At 41.7% G+C, this 15000-nt stretch overlaps 1 protein-coding gene and 1 pseudogene across 2 annotated transcripts in view; one reads left to right on the top strand and one right to left on the bottom strand.

Annotated features, from left to right (window-relative positions):
• Positions 1-15000, bottom strand: part of LOC135092637 (octapeptide-repeat protein T2-like) — a 44799-nt pseudogene that overhangs the window by 19885 nt on the left and 9914 nt on the right.
• Positions 8525-15000, top strand: part of LOC135092422 (basic proline-rich protein-like) — a 67322-nt gene continuing 60846 nt past the window's right edge. Inside the window, exon 1 of one of the 2 annotated variants that reach the window (XM_063990900.1) lies at positions 8525-10821. The gene's annotated coding sequence lies outside the window, so the exon portion shown is untranslated. The remainder of the gene's footprint in view (positions 10822-15000) is intronic. The other variant, XM_063990899.1, reaches the window with a different exon arrangement.

Consider the following 15000-nt stretch of genomic DNA (forward strand, 5'->3'; position numbering starts at 1 on the left):
CTTCTCCTTCCATTTTTTCCCTCCTTCCTTCTCTCCCTTCCTCCCTCCTTCCTTTCTTCTCTCCCTTCCTCCCTCCTTCCTTTCCTCCCTTCCTTCTTCCTCCATAACTTCATATAGGGGGAAGGGAATGAAGAAAAGAGGGAGGAGAATTGGAGGGAGAGAGAGAGAGAGAGAGAGAGAGAGAGAGAGAGAGAGAGAGAGAGAGAGAGAGAGAGAGAGAGAGAGACTAGTGGACGTAGTAACTTTGAGAATTGAAATAATAATAATAATAATAATAATAATAATAATAATAATAATAATAATAATAATAATAATAGTAATAAAAAAATAATAATAATAACAGTAACAACAACAACAATAAGAATAACAACAACAACAACAACAACAACAACGAAAACGGCAATTACTACTACTACTTTTGAGAAGAGAGAGAGAGAGAGAGAGAGAGAGAGAGAGAGAGAGAGAGAGAGAGAGAGAGAGAGAGAGAGAGAGATTAAATTTATCCCAATGGAAAATTAAATTAAAATAAAAGTCTCTTTCTCTCTCTCTCTCTCTCTCTCTCTCTCTCTCTCTCTCTCTCTCTCTCTCTCTCTCTCTCTCTCTCCCTCCCTCCCTCCCTCCCTCCCTCTCTTACAAGTAGTTTTAAAAAGGTATTATTTTGAAAACTCTTTAATTAAGGTGTTTTAAGGCACAGCACGATCTAATTCTCCTTCAGGTGTGTCCACATTACCTGCTGTTAAATTCCATGACCCCCTCCCCTCCCTTCCCCTCACTCCCCTCTTTCCCCTCTCCCCCTCCCCTCTCCCTCCCCTCCTACCTGTTTGCCAGCGTTCACGTTAATTATGTTAAGAGGGGAAATGTTTTATTAATCCAGCAGGTGTGAGAGAGAGAGAGAGAGAGAGAGAGAGAGAGAGAGAGAGAGAGAGAGAGAGAGAGAGAGAGAGAGAGAGAGAAGGATAGGGAGAGTTAAGGAGAGTTTAGGTGAGAGATTTTCGCACTTGTTCTCTCTCTCTCTCTCTCTCTCTCTCTCTCTCTCTCTCTCTCTCTCTCTCTCTCTCTCTCTCTCTCTCTCTCTCTCTCTCTCTCTCTCTCTCTCGTTTTACAGTTAATATTTCAGGCACTAACCAAGAGAGAGAGAGAGAGAGAGAGAGAGAGAGAGAGAGAGAGAGAGAGAGAGAGAGAGAGAGGGGCGGAAGGGGGGAGCACTGGTGGTGGTGGTGGTGGTGTTTTGTGTGGAAGAGGAGAAGGAAGACGAAGAAAGAGGAGGAGGAGGAGGAGGAGGAGGAGGGGGGAAGAGGATAAGAAAGACGAAGACGAAGGAAGAGGAGGAAGACAACTAAGAAGGGAAAGAGGAAGAAGAGGAATAGGAGGATGAGGAAGAAAAGGAAGATGAAGGAAGAAAAGGGAGAGGAACAGGAGAAAGAAAATGATGAAGAGGAGGAAGAAGAAAATTATAAAAAGGAGGAAGAGAAGAGAAAGAGAAGAGAAGGAAGAGAAGAACTAGGACGAGGGGAAATAACACAAGGAAAATGAGGGAGAGGAGGAAGAAGAGGAAAAGATGAAAAGAAGGAAATACAGGGGAAGACAATAAGGAGGAGGAGGAAGAAGAAGAAGAAGAAGAAGAAGAAGAAGAAGAAGAAGAAGAGAACAATCAGTCACACAATTCAATTATATCTACTCTTTTCTTCCTCCTCCTCCTCCTCCTCCTCCTCCTCCTCCTCCTCCTCCTCCTCCTCCTCCTCCTCCTCCTCCTCCTCCTCCTCCTCCTCCTCTTCTTTTAGAGCGCCCATTCCCTGTTTGTTTCCTTCCGACCTCGTTATTTTTCCCCTTAGACTTTGAGGGGAAAAGAAGGGAGAGGGGAGAGGAGAGAGGGGAGAGGGGAGGGGGAGGGGGAGTAGAATTTAATGATGAAACTACAAAGATATTTTTTTCAATCGTTTGTTTTTTGTGGTTCGTGATTTATTGTTATTATTATTATTATTATTATTATTATTATTATTATTATTATTATTATTATTATTATTGTTATTATTGTTGTTGTTATTCTTGTTGTTATTATTATCATTTTCTTTTATCTATATTTTTTGTTTGTATTTTTCTCTATTGATGTATTTATTTATCTTTCTTCTTCTTCTTCTTCTTCTTCTTCTTCTTCTTCTTCTTCTTCTTCTTCTTCTTCTTCTTCTTCTCCTCATACACGTATACACACATACATAAATAAACTTTCTTTCAATTTGATCTCTCTCTCTCTCTCTCTCTCTCTCTCTCTCTCTCTCTCTCTCTCTCTCTCTCTCTCTCTCTCTCTCTCTCTCTCTCTCTCTCTCTCTCTCTCTCTCCAACCAGCTGCATCATCTCTTCCTTTCCGTTTCCCTCCCCTCAATCTCTTCTCTCTTCCCCTCTTCCCCTCTTCCCCTTCCCCTCTCTTCCCCTCTCTTCCCTTTCCCCTCTCTTCCCCTCATCCCCAACTTACGTTTGTGTCGTTTTTTAAAGGGGAATTCTCTCAACCCTCCTCCTCCTCCTCCTCCTCCTCCTCCTCCTCCTCCTCCTCCTCCTCCTCCTCCTCCTCCTCCTCCTCTTCCTCCTCCTTCTCCCTTCACCATTTTGTTGCTCTTTGTCAAGTTCGGTTAGAGTTGGAAGGAAGAAGAGGAGGAGGAGGAGGAGGACGAACGTGTGAGAGAAAGGAGAAGAATGGAAATAGGTAATAGACGGGAAAGGAAGAAGAAGAGGAGGAGGAGGAGGAGGAGGAGGAGGAGGAGGAGGAGGAGGAGGAGGAGGAGGAGGAGGAAGAAGAAGAGAGGGAAGAGGGGAGGATAGGAAAGAAGTGGAGGATTAAGAGGAGCAAAGAGAAGAGGAAGAGAGGAAGAGGAAAAGTATGTGTGCTTGAGAGACAACACACACACACACACACACACACACACACACACACACACACACACACACACACACACACACACACACACACACACAGACCTTCCAAAAAACATACATAGAAAACGTACATACATGTGAAAAGAAAACGGACATGAGATTGTAATTACCACATACACACGAACACACACACACACACACACACACACACACACACACACACACACACACACACACACACACACACATGGACTTTGAAACGAGACAGGGTACAGAGAGAGAGAGAGAGAGAGAGAGAGAGAGAGAGAGAGAGAGAGAGAGAGAGAGAGAGAGAGAGAGAGAGAGAGAATTATATGTATTTGTGTATGTAGTGTGTGTGTGTGTGTGTGTGTGTGTGTGTGTGTGTGTGTGTGTGTGTGTGTGTGTGTGTGTGTGAAAATTCAAGAATCTTTTTCATTCCTAGAGAGAACATAACTCTCTCTCTCTCTCTCTCTCTCTCTCTCTCTCTCTCTCTCTCTCTCTCTCTCTCTCTCTCTCTCTCTCTCTCTCACTCTCTTCCCTGTTTCCAGCTGTAGGATAATTTATTTGAATCCTTCATCGAGGAGGAGGAAAAGGAGGAGTGGGGGGAAAGAAGAGGAGGAGTATTGGCGCTCCTTCTCCTCCTCCTCCTCCTCCTCCTCCTCCTCCTCCTCCTCCTCCTCCTCCTCCTCCTCCTCCTCCTCCTCTTCCTCCTCCTCCTTCACCACCTACAACTTCCTTCCTTCCTTCCTTCTTCCCTTCACGTTACTTTCGCGAAGGAGGAGGAGGAGGAGGAGGAGGAGGAGGAGGAGGAGGTCACCTGATTTCCTCCCTTCCTGACAGTTCTTTCCCATTAGATTTCACCTCCTTGGTTCTCTTATTCTTCCCCTCACCCCCTTCCCCTCTTCTCTTCCCCTTTCCCCTCTTTTCCCCTCATTCCAGAGAAGGAAGAGGAGGAGGAAGAGGAAGAGGAGGAGGAGAGCAAGTGAGATGGAGGGAAGGGAGAGGACACAAGGGTACAGCCTCTCTCTCTCTCTCTCTCTCTCTCTCTCTCTCTCTCTCTCTCTCTCTCTCTCTCTCTCTCTCTCTCTCTCTCTTTATCGATCCTCTCGCTGGCCACTGTCCAAGAAAACGCCGTCCCTCATCTCCTCCTCCTCCTCCTCCTCCTCCTCCTCCTCCTCCTCCTCCTCCTCCTCCTCCTCCTCCTCCTCCTCCTCCTCCTCCTCCTTACAGGCGTTATTCCTCCTCCTCCTCCTCCTCTTCCTCGTCTTTCTATTTCTTCGACGATCTCTCTCTCTCTCTCTCTCTCTCTCTCTCTCTCTCTCTCTCTCTCTCTCTCTCTCTCTCTCTCTCTCTCTCTCTCTCTCTCTCTCATTTATTTCGTCATTACAATTTTCATTTCTATTAAAAGGTATTTTCTCTCTTCCTCCTCCTCCTCCTCCTCCTCCTCCTCCTCCTCCTCCTCCTCCTCCTCCTCCTCCTCCTCCTCCTCCTTTCGTGAGTTTCTTTTTTTTATGTGTTTAGAGCTTAAAGAGAATGAAGAAATAGAAACTGAGAGAGAGAGAGAGAGAGAGAGAGAGAGAGAGAGAGAGAGAGAGAGAGAGAGAGAGAGAGAGAGAGAGAGAGGCTGTTCCTTATCTCTTTCTCTTATTCCTCTTAGCATCTGTGTGTGTGTGTGTGTGTGTGTGTGTGTGTGTGTGTGTGTGTGTGTGTGTGTGTGTGTACATGTTCTTCTGTTCCCTCTCATTGATTTCCCCTCCACCTCTCCCTCTCTCTCCCTTCCCCCCTCTCCCTTCTCTCTTCCTTTTCCTCTCCCCTCCCCTTCGCCTTTCCTCATCCCCCCTCTTTTCCTCCGACTTCTCCCCCTTCATCTCCATCTTTGAAAGGTTTTCCTCTCCCTTCCTCTTCTTTTTTTCTTTTAAATGTTGTTGTTGTTGTTGTTGTTGTTGTTGTTGTTCTTTGTAGTAATATTAGTAGTCGTAGTAGTAATAGTAGTAGTAGTAGTGGAAGTTGTTTGTGTTGTTGTTGTTGTTGTTGTTGTTGTTGTTGTTGTTGTTGTTGTTGTCATTGGTGGTGATGGTCTTCCTCTTCTTCTTCTTCTTCTTCTTCTTCTTCTTCTTCTTCTTCTTCTTCTTCTTCTTCTTCTTCTTCTTCTTCTTCTTCATCTCCTCCTCCTCCTCCTCCTCCTCCTCCTCCTCCTCCTCCTCCTCCTCCTCCTCCTCCTCCTCCTCCTTATATTCTATTTTTCTTCTTCTTCTTCTTCTTCTTCTTCTTTCTATTTTTCACCCTTTCTATATACAAACAGACATACATGCAAATAAGTAAGAGAGAGAGAGAGAGAGAGAGAGAGAGAGAGAGAGAGAGAGAGAGAGAGAGAGAGAGAGAGAGGAAAATAAAAGAAAAATAACAATTCATATATACATCTAAAAATACAAAAAAAATAACCAAGAGAGAGAGAGAGAGAGAGAGAGAGAGAGAGAGAGAGAGAGAGAGAGAGAGAGTGAAGCTATCTCCCACGGTTTCACGAGGGACACGGTGTTTCTGAAGAGCCAAAGGGGGAAGCAAATACCTGTTGAGAAGAGGTGTTTGCCGCTCATTAGCCGCCCTCAGGTGTGCGCCCCTACCTTTACGACGCCCAGGAGGAGGAGGAGGAGGAGGAGGAGGAGGAAGAGGAGGAAAATAATAAAGGTTCTTAAATTGTTGTTCTAACGGATGTGTTTAGGTTTATAATGGTGATACTACTACTACTACTACTACTACTACTACTACTACTACTACTACTACTACTACTACTACTACTACTACTACTACTACTACTACTACTACTACTACTACTACTATTTCACTTTTATATTTCACTTTTATTATTGGTTTTATTATTGTTGTAATGGTGGTAACAAAAGCAGTGATAGCTATAGCAGTGGTGGTAATAGTAGTAGTAGTAGTAGTAGTAGTAGTAGTAGTGGTAGTAGTGATGATGGTCGTGGTATTAGTAGTAGTAGTTCTAGTAGACAGTAATAGAATAGTAAAACAACAACAACAACAACAACAACAACAACAACAACCATCCACCAAACAAACGTACGTACAAACAAACAAACAAAACAGACAAACAGACAGACAAACAAACATTGACAAAACAAACAGCTTCTCTTTTTACCTTTCCTTCCCCTCACTGACACCCCATTCCCTCCCTCCCCTTCCCTCCTATCCCCATCCATCACCCCTTCCCCTTCCTCTACCCTTCACCCCCATCTGTCACCCCCGTCACAGCAGAAGACAGGGAAGCCATGGGAGGGCGTGGAGGAGGAGGAGGAGGAGGAGGAGGAGGAGGAGGAGGAGGAGGAGGAGGAGTGATCTGTACATATGTCACCTCTGTGTGTGTGTGTGTGTGTGTGTGTGTGTGTGTGTGTGTGTGTGTGTGTGTGTGTGTGTGTGTGTTTTAAGTGTTGGGAGAAAAAAGAAAAATAAGAGAAAGGAAAGGATTAAATGGTATAAATGGCATGGAAGAGAGAGAGAGAGAGAGAGAGAGAGAGAGAGAGAGAGAGAGAGAGAGAGAGAGAGAGAGAGATTAAAAGGGAGGAAGATATGTTTTCTTCCTCTCTTTTACTCTTCAGTTCTATATCCTCCTCCTCCTCCTCCTCCTCCTCCTCCTCCTCCTCCTCCTCCTCCTTTCACATTCATACACATTTTATAAATACTTATTCTCTCTCTCTCTCTCTCTCTCTCTCTCTCTCTCTCTCTCTCTCTCTCTCTCTCTCTCTCTCTCTCTCTCTCTCTCTCTCTCTCTCTCTCTCTCTCTCTCTCTCTCTCTCTCTCTCTCTCTCTCTCAACAGGTAAGCTTGTAGAGAGAGAGAGAGAGAGAGAGAGAGAGAGAGAGAGAGAGAGAGAGAGAGAGTGTGCCTTGGTTCAGTGCCAGTAAGGTGTTGCTCCCACTTCTTGTGCCACTCTCATTCTCTCTCTCTCTCTCTCTCTCTCTCTCTCTCTCTCTCTCTCTCTCTCTCTCTCTCACTGTCTGGTTGTTTTAATGTGCGTTTTCCTTTTTTTGTTTTCTTTTTTGTTTTCTTTTTTGTTTTCTTTTTTGTTTTTCCTGTTATCTTTCCATTTTCTTGTTTACTTTTGTTTTCATATATAACTTTCCTCTATTTTTTCGCTTACTTCTTTTTAATTTCACTCTTCGTTATCGTTATTATTATCATTATTATTATTATGATTATTATTATTATTATCATTATTATTATTATTATCATCATCATCATTATTATCACTACTTTCATTATTCATGTTTTTTTTTTTTTTCATTACTTTCATATTTTTCTTGACCTCTTTTCCTTTTCTTCCTTCCCCTCTTTACGATTATCCTTCATCTTTCCTACACACACACACACACACACACACACACACACACACACACACACACACACACACACACAGAATATCCTCACGTCGCTTGACAGTGAAAAGAAAAAAGAAAAAAACAGATATTAAGTATTTTTTCACAGGTCACTAAGCTACCGTGTGTGTGTGTGTGTGTGTGGTCAGGGAGAGGAAGGGGAAATGGCAGAGAGAAGGAACTAATTTTCGTTGAGAGAGAGAGAGAGAGAGAGAGAGAGAGAGAGAGAGAGAGAGAGAGAGAGAGAGAGAGAGAGAGAGGATATAGCAGTAACAACTTTATCTAAGGTGAGAGAAGAGGGAAGGAAGAGGAGGAGGAGGAGGAGGGAAAGGTAGAAATGAACTTGTGGCGAGAGGAAGAAGAAGAAGAGGAGGAGGAGGAGGAGGAGGAGGAAGAGAAGTGTTGTGGTAGTCTGTACTGCCTGGTTGTGGTTAGGGCGAGGTGGGGGTGATGTGGGAGAAGGTGATGGGGGGAGTGGGGGCGAGGCTCGATCAACCGGGTACGGAAAGGTGGAGGGGAGGAGAAGGGGGAGGAGAGGGGGGCGGGGCGGGGCGGAGTACCTGTGTAGGAAATAATTAAATATCTTCAGGTATCTTCCATCAGCAGGTAAGGGGTGAGCTGATTGTGGAATGTTGGGGGTGGTGGGGGTGATGGGGTGATGGGGTAATGGGGGGTAGTTGGTGGGGGTAATGGGTGTGTGGGTGTTTGGGAGAATTAAAGGGTTTTGTGTTGGTTGGGGAGGGGGTGATGATGATGATGATGATGGGGTGGTGGTGGGGGTGATGGTGGGGGTGATGGTGGCGAAGGTGGGGTATTGTGGTATTCAAAATTTTAGTATTGGTTTGAAATGAGAGTAAATGTGTGTGTGTGTGTGTGTGTGTGTGTGTGTGTGTGTGTGTGTGTGTGTGTGTGTGTGTTAGCGTAAGAAGCAAAAGCACTCCTGATACAGTGAAAATAGTTATGATGAAGTGGGAGAAGACGAGGAGGAGGAGGAAGAGGAGGAGGAGGAGGAGGAGGAGGTGGTGGTAGTAGTGATGATGATGGCTGATGTTCTTAGCAGCAGAGGAGGAGGAGGAGGAGGAGGAGGAGGAGGAGGAGGAGTAGGAGGAGGAGGAGGAGGAGGAGAGAAGGAGGAGGAGGAGGAAAGGTTGGGGGAGAGAGGATAGCGAGCCATCTAGCGGTCATTGCAACAAGCTTGCCGTGGCCTGCCCTGCGCGGGGCCTGAAATGGATGAAAACTCCCTCGTGTCTCCCTCCCCTTGCCCTTGTAGCTGCAGTAGTGCCGGGTGCAGGCGCCTAGTATCTGGGAGAGTAGTAGGAGAGGCCGCCAGGGAGGGAGGGAGAGGTGAGCGAGAGTGAGAGAGTGAGAGAGGTAGGAGACCATCTGGCAGCCTGAGACGCGGCGAGCCAGGGTGCAGTGTGGCGTGCCTTGGCCAGTGTGTGTCGCGTCCCCCACTACGGCCACTACACAGCCCGCGCCTCCTCCTCCGCCTCCTCCTCCTGCTCCTCCTCCAGCCGCCGCCGCCGCCTCCATCGCCGCCCGCCGCCCTCCGCCCGCCGCCGTCGCTCATTGGCCAGGCGGTGATCAGCATAGCGCGTGCATACTCTCCCAGCCTATGACGCAATCCTCGTGACGTAGCAGCGGCCCCGCCCACACCCACGCCCACGCCTACATTAGCATACGCCGCCAGACTCCACGCCCGCGCGCTCTCCCTCCACGCCGCGCGCCGACACAACTAACCAGGTGATTTGCATGGCTGCCAAACAACGCCAGCCATGATGTGATTGCCCCACGCCCCCCACACGCCTCCTATACGCCCCCACGCCCCTCCTCTCACCCCCCTGTGCCTCTCCACGCAGTAACGTAATAAGAAAAGAGGAACACGAATATTTGGTCAGGTGAGGAGACAGGCAGATGACCGTCCGCCGCCCTGCCTGCCGCGCCTCCGTCAGTACAACACCTGCCCGCTGCACACCTGTCCCCCAGTCACCTGTGCGCGCCTCGGGGTCGCCGCAAGCCTGCAGACACCGAAGGAACACTAGTAAAATTATGTTGTGTGTCTGACTGTCTGTTGCCGATGCGATTGTAAATTAAACACGGAAAACGAAATTGCTAAAGAGGAAAGGATACGGAACAGTTAAAGAGTCTGCGGAAACGAATATTAAACAAGGAAAAAAAATAATTAGACAGACAAACTCAAGAAAAAAAAGAAAATGATGACAGGAAACAACACCGCCGCTAACATGTAAGGAAATAAAAAAAATCCATAAACAAACCAGAAAAGAAGAAAAACAAACCATTAACAAAAAAAATAAACAAATAAATAAATAAACAAAATAATAAAAAAAAACTCCCACGGACAAAAACAACAACAAAACCAACAACAACAACAACAACAAACACAGTACAGGTGACAAACTCATTAACCTGTCCACACCTGTCCTGCAATTTACGAGGCCACGCGCACCTGCCTAATTTACGACACATTTCCCTCCTCACCTTACCTTTCCTTTCCTTTCCTTCACCCCTACCCCCTCACCCCCCAAAAAAAAGACCCCCTTACTTCCCCTACCCCCTCCGCACCCCCGCCATTTGGGTAAGCGAGGCCGCAGAGAGCTGTTGACCTGGAGACTTGACCCTGCCACGCCCAGGTCAGGTCAGGTCAGGTCAAATAATCTAGTGGGGAGAAAAATAGATTGAGTTATTATTGTTATTTATTTGTTTTATTTTTGGTTGTGTACGTTTGTGCGTGTGTGTGTGTGTGTGCGTGTGTACGTGGGTGTTGCGAAGTACTTGAGAAAGAAAGGAAATAAAGAAGAAAGCAACATATAAGGATAAAAATAAGGAAAAGGAGAGAGAGAAAAAAAAACATTAAAGGAAATAAATAAAGGAAAAAGAGACATAATAATAAGAAAAAGGAAGCGAAAGGGAAAAAAAGGACAACACAGAAGGAAAGAAGGGAAAAATATAGAGAACTGACAGAAAAGAAAAGAAAAGGAAAAGGACAAAATGAAATAAAGGGGAAATATAGAAAAAAAAGACAGAATACGTAGAAAGAAAGGAAGGATAAAATAGAAAAAAAGGGACAAAGGACAAAACAAAGAAGAAAAGAGGAAAAGGGAATAGAAAAGAAAAATAGGACAAAAGGAACTAAAGAAAAGAATAAGTAGAACAAAACAAAGAAGAAAAAGAGGAAAAGAAGTAATAGCAAAATAAAAACAGATAAAAAACAAAGAAGAAATAAGAGGAAAAATAAAGAAAAAAACAAAACAAAGAAGAAAAGGAAGGAAAAAAATAAAGAAAATAAAACAGGACAAAAGGAAGAAGAAAAGGAAGGGAAAAAACGAAAGGAAGACAACAACAACAACAACAACAACAACAACAACAACAACAAGAGGAAACAAAAAAAAACAACACCACCGAGGCCTATGTGCGTGTGTGCGTGCGCGTGTGCGTGTGCTGTACGTGTGTTCGTGTGTACGTAGCGCTTCTGGTGACACGCACGTAACGCACGCACGCACGTTACACAGGAATTACAACAGGTATGGTTTGTAATTATTTTTGTTGTAATTGGTAGGGAATCGTTGTCTGTTGGAATTTCTGTGTGTGTGTGTGTGTGTGTGTGTGTGTGTGTGTGTGTGTGTGTGTGTGTGTGTGTGTGTGTGTGACGTTGTTGTTGTTGTTGTTGTTGTTGTTTTATTGTAATTTTTGTTATTGTTCTTGTAGCAGTTGTTGTTACTGTTGTTGATCTTCTTGTTCTTGTTCTTGTTCTTCTTGTTCTTGTTCTTCTTCTTCTTATTGTTATTATCATTATTATTATTATTATTATTATTATTATTATTATTATTATTATTATTGTTATTGTTATTATTATTATTATTGTTACTGTTATTATTGTTATTATTATTATCATTATTATTATTATTATTATTATTATTATTATTATTATTATTATTATTATTATTATTATTATCATTATTATTATACTACTACTACTACTACTACTACTACTACTACTACTACTACTACTACTACTACTACTACTACTACTATTAACTACTACTACCACTACAACTACTTATTGTCATCACCACCATTAGTAGTATTAGTAATAGCATTAGTAGTAGTAGTAGTAGTAGCAGTAGTAGTAGTATTAGTAGTGGTAGTAGTAGTAGTAGTTATGATGGTAGTTGAAGAACTATAGTGTTTGTAATATAAGATAATAACTATAATTTTCATTGTATCCTCTCTCTCTCTCTCTCTCTCTCTCTCTCTCTCTCTCTCTCTCTCTCTCTCTCTCTCTCTCTCTCTCTCTCTCTCTCTCTCTCTCTCTCTCTCATTCTTTCTTTCTTATTTCTTCCACTTCCTATTAATATTCTTCTTTTATTATTTTTTATATTAGTATTATTACTGTTATCATCGTTCGTTGCAATTATGCTCTCTTTATTTCTCTTTCTCTACTATCTATCTATCTATCTATCTATTTATCTATCTATCTATCTATCTGTCTGTCTATCTCTATCAATCCGTCTATCTTTCTATCTATCTATATATCTGTCTGTCTGTCTGTCTATCTATCAATCCGTCTATCTGTCTATCTATCTATCTATCTATGTATTTGTCTGTCTGTCTATCTATCTATCTATCTATCTATCTATCTATCTCTTTATATTTCTGCCTATACCTGTTTGTCTATCTATCGCTCTGTCTGTCTATCTGTCTATCTATCAGTTTACATCCCTATCTATATCCATTTTCTATCTATTTATCTATCTCTTTATCTATCTATTAATTTTTCTATCTATCCATCTGAAAAATAAAGTGTTGTTATTTTTCAGCGAATTTAAAGCGAAGTGAAATTCTGAAACGCACTGTACTCTCTCTCTCTCTCTCTCTCTCTCTCTCTCTCTCTCTCTCTCTCTCTCTCTCTCTCTCTCTCTCTCTCTCTCTCTCTCTCTCTCGTCATGGTACACTGAAGGAACGAGTCATAAATTCACCTGTAAAATTTCCTTCAGTTTCTCCTTCACGGTTTTTTTTTTTCCTTTTTTTCCTTTTTTCCTTTTTTATTTTTTTCCGTATTTGTAAATCCGTCCACATTATTATTATTATTATTATTATTATTATTATTATTATTATTATTATTATTATTATTGTTATTTTTATTGAGAGAGAGAGAGAGAGAGAGAGAGAGAGAGAGAGAGAGAGAGAGAGAGAGAGAGAGAGAGAGAGAGAGAGGAATGTTAGTTGCTTATTCTCTTATTTTCTTCTTTTTTCTTCTTCCCTTCTTCGTAAGTCTTAATAGTATTTTTTTCTTTATTTTGATCAATTTTTGGAAATAGAAGAGGAGGAGAAGGAGAAGGAGGAGGAGGAGGAGGAAGAGGAAGAGGAAGAGGAAGAGTTGGAATAAGCGAAATATTGATAAAAATGTAGATAGAAAGCAAGGATAAGGAATAGAAAGGTAAGGAGAAAAAAAGAGAAAGAAGAGGGAAGAAAGGAAGGAAAGAAGGAAGGAAGATATAACATGATAAAGAAGGAAAGGGAAAAATATAGACAAACCAAAAAACGAGAAAGAAAATAGAAGAGAAGAAACCAAAGGAAAGGAAGGAGAGAGAGAGAGAGAGAGAGAGAGAGAGAGAGAGAGAGAGAGAGAGAGAGAGAGAGAGAGAGAGAGAGAGAGAGAGAGAGAGAGAGAGAGAGAGAGAGAGAGAGAGAGAGAGAGAGAAATAGGTAGAAAATTAAAAGAAAGGGAGTGACGAAGGAAAGGAAAAGGAGAAAGAGGGGAATAGAGAGAAAATGAAATAAAAAGAAAAAGAAAATTTCTGGAATAGGGGAAGGAAAAGGAAAGAAAGGGGAAGAGGTAAAAAAAAATAAAAATGAAAAGAGTAGGTAGGAAAATGAAGGAAAACAGGAAGATAGAGGGAAGGAAAAAAGAAAAAGAAAAAGGAAAAGAATAACGAAGGGAAAAAAAGGGAGGAAAAATGGAAAGGGAAAAAAACAAAAGGGAGGACGAGGAAGAAAAAAGAAAAAAATAAGATCAGGAAAGGAAAGGAAAGGAGAAACAGGAAATATGAAAGAAAAAAAAAAAGGAAAAAGGAAGAGAAAAAAAATGAAAAAGTAGGTAAGAAAAAGAACGAAGGAAATTAATAGCAGGGAAAAAAAGCAAAAGAGGAAAAAAATAAAGAAAACAATAGCAGAAAAGAAAACGGAAAATAGGAAATAGGAAGGGAAAAAAAGTGGAAAAGGGGAAAAAAAGAAGAGGGGGACGGTAACCAAGGAAACTCAGGTAACTAATTAATGAAAGGTAGATGAGATGGGATAATTGACTCAAGGTGGAAGAGAGGGGTGGAGGTGATGGTGTTGATGGGAGGGCGTGTAGAAAGAAAAGAGGGGAAGGGAAAATAAATGGGCGGGGAAATAGATAGAATAGAATAAATTTTGAAATAGATGATAATAGAACAAAAATTATTACTGTTATTTTCGTTATTTTTTTATTGTTATTTAGAGGTAGAAAGTGGAAGAGGAGGAGGAGAAGGAAGAAAGGGAAGAAAATTTGATGTATCTGAGGGGAAAAGAAATAAAGGAGATGATTAGGGGAGGAAAGGAAGGAGAGGGAAAAGAGAAAGAATAAAGATGAAGGAAAGGAGGAGGAAGAAAACAGTAAAGAAAGAGATAAGGAAGGATGGAGAAGAAATAGAAGGAAGGAAGGAAGAAGAGAAGGAAAAGGGGACAAAGAGATAACGGGAAGAAATTTAAGGGGGCCAGAGAATTAAGGGGATATTTTAAGGGGGCCAGAGAATAAAGGGGATATTTTAAAGGCGCCAGAGAATAAAGGGGATATTTTAAAGGGGCCAGAGAATAAAGGGGATATTTTAAGGGGGCCAGAGAATTAAGTGGTAGAATTTTAAAGGAGCAAAGAAGATAGGGAAAACATTTTAAGGGGGCCAGAGAGTTGAGAAGAATTTTAAAGGGGCAAGGAGCTAATAGGAAAAAAATTAAGGGGGACAGAGAGTTAAGGAAAAAAAAAAAATTAAAGGGGCAAAGAGTTTAATGGGAAAAAATAAAGGAGAAAGAGTTAAGAGAAAAAATTTTAAGGGGATAAAGGGTTAAGGGAAAGAAATCAAAGGCAGAAAAATAAGAAATTGATAACGTAGATGAATAGATAGCAAAGATCGATAAATGGTTAGATAGGATAATGAAAAGGATAATAGAGAAATAGATGAAGAAAAATATGGATGGATGAATAAAGAGGAGAGAAAGATACAAAGGTTGATAAAAGAAAGAATAAGGGATAGATGGTTGAGAAGACAAATGAGTAAATGAACAGAAGGAAAGGATAGATAGATAAGTTGAAATAAAGATGATAAAGGATAGGTAGATAAGAAAATAGAAGAACAAAGAATATTTGATAGAGAGATAAGAGCACAGATCGATAAATAATGAGTAAATAGAGAAGAAAATAGAAAGAAATAATTGATAGATAAAAATGTAGATAGATAAATAGATAACTAGACAAAAGATGGAATAGAGAAAATAGATAGATGGATAAATGCATATGAATTGTAGTTAAGATAGGTAGATAGATAGATAGATAGATAGATAGATAGATAGATAAATGAAAAATAATTAAATAGATAGATCATTATTATTCTTATTTATTAAAAGAACGTTTCATTAATGTTACTTAAGATAATGTGTGTGTGTGTGTGTGTGTGTGTGTGTGT

This window comes from Scylla paramamosain, chromosome 40, assembly GCF_035594125.1.
Source record: "Scylla paramamosain isolate STU-SP2022 chromosome 40, ASM3559412v1, whole genome shotgun sequence".
NCBI lineage: Eukaryota > Metazoa > Arthropoda > Malacostraca > Decapoda > Portunidae > Scylla > Scylla paramamosain.